This window comes from Primulina tabacum, chromosome 10 (genome assembly GCF_025594145.1).
Source record: "Primulina tabacum isolate GXHZ01 chromosome 10, ASM2559414v2, whole genome shotgun sequence".
NCBI lineage: Eukaryota > Viridiplantae > Streptophyta > Magnoliopsida > Lamiales > Gesneriaceae > Primulina > Primulina tabacum.
The window spans coordinates 19,865,726-19,872,798 of record NC_134559.1 but is presented as its reverse complement, the minus strand read 5'-3'; positions in this window follow the sequence as shown (position 1 = coordinate 19,872,798).

The window sequence follows — 7,073 nt, the reverse complement described above, 5'->3', positions numbered from 1 at the left end:
AAATCTTGCCAAAATTAGGTGGCGCTCGGGCGGTAGAAAAATACAGCTCGAGCGCCACACTCTCTGTAATTTCTTCCTTGTGGATCACTTCTCGCGCTCGGGCGGTAGAATTTCACCGCCCGAGCGCCACATCTTCTGTCCGTCTCTTCAGCAACTCGCTTCTCGCGCCCGAGCGGTAGAAAATTACCGCTCGGGCGCCAATCTTTCTGTATACAATCTTGTTGGCTTAGCACTTGGCTCCGAGTTCCGTTTTTCCGGCCATTTTTCCTGCAAATTCGTCACATCCAAGTGAGATACGATCACATGCAAATGTTTACTTTAAAATGAACAAAATGTAAACGAAATGTACCCATGCACAATGCAAACACACACAACCTAATGCAATAAAACACGTAAAAACCACACGTATCAGATCCTATGTCAAACAAAAGACTGGTTAACAAGGTCCTGAGATCCCTTCCTGAGCGTTTTAATATCAAATCTGTGCTATTGACGAATCCAAGGACACCTCTACACTTAATCTGGAAGATCTAATTAGTTCTCTCAGAACATTTGAGATGAATCTAGACCTACAAAAAAGAAATACTGGGGAGGCTGTTGCTTTACAAACGACTGATGATTTTGTGAATAGCCTAATACAAGAGGCGAAGGATTCTGATCTTGGCGAGGAGTCAATCTCCTTAATCACAAAAAAGTTTGGCGACTACCTAAAAAGAATGAGAGATAAGAGAAGATTGTATAAACATCAAGACCACAGTTTGTTCCTTTTGAAAGGAATAAAATAACTGCATCAACTCAAGGAAATTTCAGATCGAGAAATGATTCATCAGCTCGAACAGAAACAAAGAAACTTGATTCAGTCGAATCTAGAGAATGCTCTGGATTTGGTCATTATGCAAATGAGTGCGCAAATCGACTTCGCAAAAACAAAAATATGGTAGCTACACTGAGTGATGAGGACACTGATGATGATTTTGAAACCAAGGAAGGAGATGATTCCACCTCTTTATCTTTCATCCAGGAACAAACATACAAACTGCATGTTAATCCCTTTGGTGTTGCCACTGGTGCTGCAACACCAGGGCGCAACACTGTGTCAGAATCACTGTGTCTCAATGCTAACTCTCTGGAAATTTCAGAAGCTGACAAAATTCAGGAATATGACCAAGAAGAGCTTACTATGGAAATTGTCCAAAGGATGTATGAAGAACTTTATGATGACTGGCTCAAAAGAAATAAGACAAACTCATTACTGTCAAAAGAAAACACTGAGTTAAAGAGCAACTTGTCTCGTCTAGAAGTTTTGCTGAGTAGGAAGGATCTTGAACATGTAAAGTCAAGGATGATCTTGAGAAAGCATCAAAAACTCTGGCCAAATTCAATTCAAGCTCATCAAAACTTGACACAGTGCTGACTATGGGAAAGGACAGCAGATCTGGCCTTGGTTATGTTGCAAGTATGTATGAACATGGTGAGTCGTCTAACTCCAGTTCAAGGACCACAGTATTTGTGAAGGGTGTAGGAGACGACGCTGTCACTAAAACAGAAAATCCACCCATGAAAACTGTACAAAGCTCAAATCTGGTCTCTGAACAGACGCTGAAAACATCCTGTTCAGCTTCCTCACCATCAAAAAGTCACTCATCAGCAAAGATGTCTCAAGACAAGAAGCATGTATCAATCTCAAATCCCAAGCAGAGAAAGCATCATTTTATCTATCACTACTGTCGTAAGTCTGGGCACATCAAACCTTTCTGCTACAAACTAAAAATGACTATCTCAAGTGGCATTCAAATCGGGTTTTGCATAAGGTGTTGTCCAACACCATGTCCAACACCGCAGTCAAAAGTTCTTCCATTAAGAAAATTTGGGTACCAAAAACTATTATACAATGCAATCTTATTTATACCTCGCTAAAAACTAACATTGCATGAGCATGGTACTTTGACAGTGGGTGTTCCCGTCACATGACAAGTTCTAAAGAACACCTCATTGATTATTCTGAACTAAAAAGTGAACGTGTAACTTATGGTGATGGTGCCAAAGGGAGAATTGTAGGCAAAAGAACCATGAATGTGGATGGGCTTTCCATACTTCACAATGTTCTACATGTTGAAGGACTTAACTCGATTTTAATAAGCATAAGTCAACTTTGTGACGATGATTTACATGTTAGGTTCAACAAAAATAATTGTGAAGTTTTTAATGATGCAAATGTTTGTGTTATGTCAGGAACGCGGTCTACTGATAATTGCTATCTTGTGGGAGAAAGTGATAATTGTCGAAGTGCCAAGGTAAGCAATTTGGATCTATGGCATCAAAAAATGGGTCATGTGAGCTTCAAGACCTTGAAAAATCTCTGTAAGTATGAAGCTGTGAGAGGTCTGCCTCATTTGTGTTCAGATAATGCATATATCTGTGGATCGTGTCAAAAAGGAAAACAAACCCGTGTTGCGCACCCGGTGTTGCAACACTTTGGGACAACACGGTGTCTTGAACTTCTGCACATGGATATAATGGGTCCAATGGATGTTGAAAGCTTGGGTGGTAAGAAATACTCACTTGTTTGTGTTGATGATTTTTCTCGTTTCACTTGGGTAAGCTTTATCAGAGAAAAATAAGATACTTTTGATGTCTTCAAGAAATTGCATGCCAGAATAACTAATTTTCATGATGACAGAGTAGTTAAAATACGGACTGATCATGGCAAAGAGTTTGAAAATTCTCTTTTTACTTCCCTATGCAAAAAAAAGGAATCTCTCATGAATTTTCTGCTCCTAAAACTCCTCAACAAAATGGAATAGCCGAAAGGAGGAATCGAACTCTTCAAGAAATGGCACGAGTCATGCTGAGTTCAAAGAATGTGTCAAAAAGGTTTTGGGTTGAAGCCTTGAACACAGCTTGTCACATTTCCAATCGTGTGTTTCTAAGGAGTGGTTCCACCATGACCTCTTATGAAATCATCATGGGGAGGAAACCAAACCTCAAATACTTTCATGTTTTCGGATGTATTTTCCACGTTCTAAATGATCGAGAACATATTGCAAAATTCGAATCCAAAAGTGATAAGTGCTTATTTCTCGGATATTCAATGAATAGTCGGATTTATCGTGTGTTTAACTTAAGAATAAGAACAACCATTGAATCTATTAATGTTGTTTTTGATGATCTTGCAGGACTAACAGGAAATCTAAAGAGGATGATACTGAGGGACTACTGGATTCAAGTGAGCCATCAACCAGCATCGGTGTTGCGACTGGTGTTGAGACCAGTGAGGCAACACCATGTACAACACCGCCACTAACCAGAACGGAAGCCATGGAGAATGAAAACGTCGATGATGATGATGTGATACACAATGAAGGAAGAAATATTCCCAGCAAAATTCAGAAGAATCACCCATCATCACAAATTATTGGTGAAATACATGAAGATGTGCAAACAAAGAAAAAGGAGAAGGTTGACTACCAAAAAATGATCGGATTAGTGTGTATGAACTCCAAATTCTCCCAGGTAAGCCACTCATGCTTTGTGTCTTTAATTGAACCTAAAAATGTGAATGAGGCACTAAATGATGAATTTTGGGTCAATGCCATGCATGAAGAACTAGAACAATTTGTCTGCAATGATGTGTGAGACTTAGTCCCCAGACCTTCGAACGTCAATTTTATTGGATCAAAATGGATATTTAAAAATAAAACAGATGAATCCGGTAACATTATTCGAAATAAGGCTCGATTGGTAGCTCAAGGGTATACACAGGTTGAGGGGGTGGATTTTGATGAAACCTTCGCACCTGTGGCACGAATGGAGTCTGTCCGATTGTTACTTGCTGTTGCATGTCATATGCGTATTAAATTGTATCAAATGGATGTGAAAAGTGATTTCTTGAATGGCATTTTAAATGAAGAAGCCTATGTCTGTCAACCGAAGGGATTTGAAGACCCTCACCACGTGGACCATGTCTACATACTGAAAAAGGCCCTGTATGGACTGAAACAGGCTCCACGGGCTTGGTACGACAGGTTAGCTGACTATCTGATAAACTTGGGTTTCAAACGAGGTGAAGTTGACAAAACCCTCTTCATTCAAAAATTGAAATATGATATTTTGATCTGCCAAGTGTATGTAGATGATATCTTTTTCGGTGGGACATCTCAAATACTTGTGAATAATTTTGTGGACTGCATGTCTTCTCAATTCGAAATGAGCATGGTAGGAAAATTAAATTTCTTTCTTGGATTACAAGTTAAGCAATTGCATGATGGTATATTCTTGTGTCAGTCCAAGTATGCAAAAAATTTGATCAAAAAATTCTCTACCGACAGCTTAAAACATGTGAGAACACCTATGGGGTCGAGTGAAACGTTGTCTAAGGATGGTGTTGCCGAAGATGTTGACAACACCATGTATCGCAGCATCATTGGGAGACTTTTGTACTTAACTGCTACTCGGCCAGATATTATGTTCAGTGTGTGCTTATGTGCTATGTATCAAGCAGATCCAAAAATTTCACACCTCAAAGCAGTGAAACGTATATTAAGATACATTGCAGGTACACTAGAATTCGGTTTGTGGTACACTCATGACACAAACACAAACTTGGTAGGTTTCTCTGACTCTTATTGGGCAGGTGATTTAGACGATAGAAAAAGCACCTCGGGAGGGTGTTTTTATTTAGGAAATAATCTTGTATCTTGGGCTAGCAAGAAACAAAACTGTGTCTCCCTATCTACGGCCTAATCTGAATATGTGGCAGCTGCCAATTGCTGTTCTCAACTTATGTGGATGAATCAAATGATTAATGATTATGGGTTTCATAGTGACATAATGATTGTGTATTGTGACAACTCTAGTGCCATAGACATTTCTAAGAACTCTGTTCAACATTCTCGAACTAAACACATAGATAAAAGACATCATTTTATTCGAGACTTGGTTGAAAAAGGTATTATACGACTGGAGTTTGTCAGGACTGAAAACCAGCTGGTCGATATCTTCACAAAATCGTTAGATTTTGAGAGATTTTCCAATCTTCGGAAATCTCTCAGCATGTGTGTACTTTAAAAAAACATTTTGTTCAGTGTTGTCCGTGGTGTTGCCAACAACAGAGACAACATCCGTTTTTGCATGACTATTACTAGGATATTAGGCATACTGCATATTCATAATCATCCTATTTATTTGTGCAATGACTGAACAGTGAAGGCAAATTTCTGAAAGGTACACTCTGAGTGTTCATACTTCCAATCAAATGTTGAGGAATAGATTATGCTCAATCCAAGGCATCGAATAGTTGAAGATATTCATGAAAATCGTGATCTTGTCTAAAGTGAAAAAATGACTTGGAAAATGTGAGCATAAGGAGAAAAACAGAAAATAGGTAAATAAAAAAAAGGGTTTAGAATAAAATGGAAAAAGCTACCTAGAGGAGTCCATTGAAGATCGTTCTTATAGTTTGGGAGCTACCACTTCTAACTAAAAAAAATAGTAATGGAAAAAGCTATCTAGGGGAGTCCATTAAAGACCGTTCTTCTAGTGTGGGAGCTACCATTTATGAATCAAAATAAAATTTTATGGAAGGTTGAATAAAACTCAGTGGTGTTGCCAACACCAAGTTCAGACACTGCACAATTTATACACTGCCTGACATTCTGAAAATACATCATATTGGAGGCATATGTAGGACATGCATATTTATTTTTTTTGTTTCGCGAATTCATCATGTACAGTGACATATCAGTATTGACTCATGATGGTTAATAAAAACCTTAATTGGCCATGTTGAAAAGAAGTGACTTCTTATGGATATGGGGTGAACTCGAAGTGAGGTTGATCTGGCTGTTCTTTGAAATTGTTGTGACTTGAATTGTCTTTTACGGTTTGATGTGAGTGGTAAAATTGTGATTAAGTAGGATATATTTCGAAAATGGTAACCATTGAGTCCGTAAATTTTTTACCATTACCGTGCAACGTTCCGGAATCAAAAATTATTTGTTACCGTTGTTGCGAGGGTTTTTATACCAAATAAATTGAATTTTGAACAATTTCATTTTGCCTCTTCTCTCTGCCTTCAGAATATTGACTACTTCTTTCTGTTTCCTCCCTTATCTGTGACAACCTGTTTTTCAAATTACTCGCTTAACATTATCTATCTTGAAAACAATGGCAGATCATTAATTTGATCCACAGGATATACGAAGTGAAATGGCGGCAAGTCACGGTGTTTCTCCTCCGAAGACAACACCACAAACAACACCACCTTCTGAGAGTCTTCCTGAGAACCCTTTGCAGATAGTGGCTGTTGACTCAGAACCTATCCCGTTGGAAGAAATTCTTCCTGGAGAATCAGGAAATCCTTGGGATGCAGGCAATCCTCCGGATTATGAAGTGTATCAATGGGCTTTTCCCCCACAACCTCAGAGTTATCGACGACGATCAAAGCGGCAAGAAGGGTATAGCCCTAATTTCGACCAACCGAAGAAACCCAAAATGGCGACCTATTTTACTCTTGATCCAGACTTTTTGTCCGGAGATGACTCAAGTTATGATAAATTTGAGTTGGTTCATCGAAAGCAGTCAGCTCATACAAAGAAAACATCTTTTCCGTCATCCTCCTCCGCTACTCCAACTGACAAATCTCCTGAGCCCCCTAACGAGGTGTGTTTCTCTTCTGAGGATGAACAATATTTGGCAGACTTTATGAACAATTTGAAAAAGGCAAAAGCCGGGCAGGGCGTGGGGTCTGCTGGGGATGAAGCCCCACCAGTTGTCTCTGAGGAGATTGAAACAAACTCTGATTCTGACTCTGAAGCCAAAGAATCTGAGAGTGCCCCTGCTCCTGAAGTTGAACTTGAAGAACCTACTGATGGTGTTGACATAGGTGTTGAAGATAATGTTGACAATACAAAAACTGTAGACTACAATCTTGCCCACTCCTTCTCGACAAGATTCTACTCTGAGGCGGCTGTTAGCAGATTGGCTATTTATGCTCATCGAGAATTTATCGAAGAACAAAATAACGACTTCGAGGCGTACAGAAGGTATAACATAACTACGTTTTTGCAAAATCG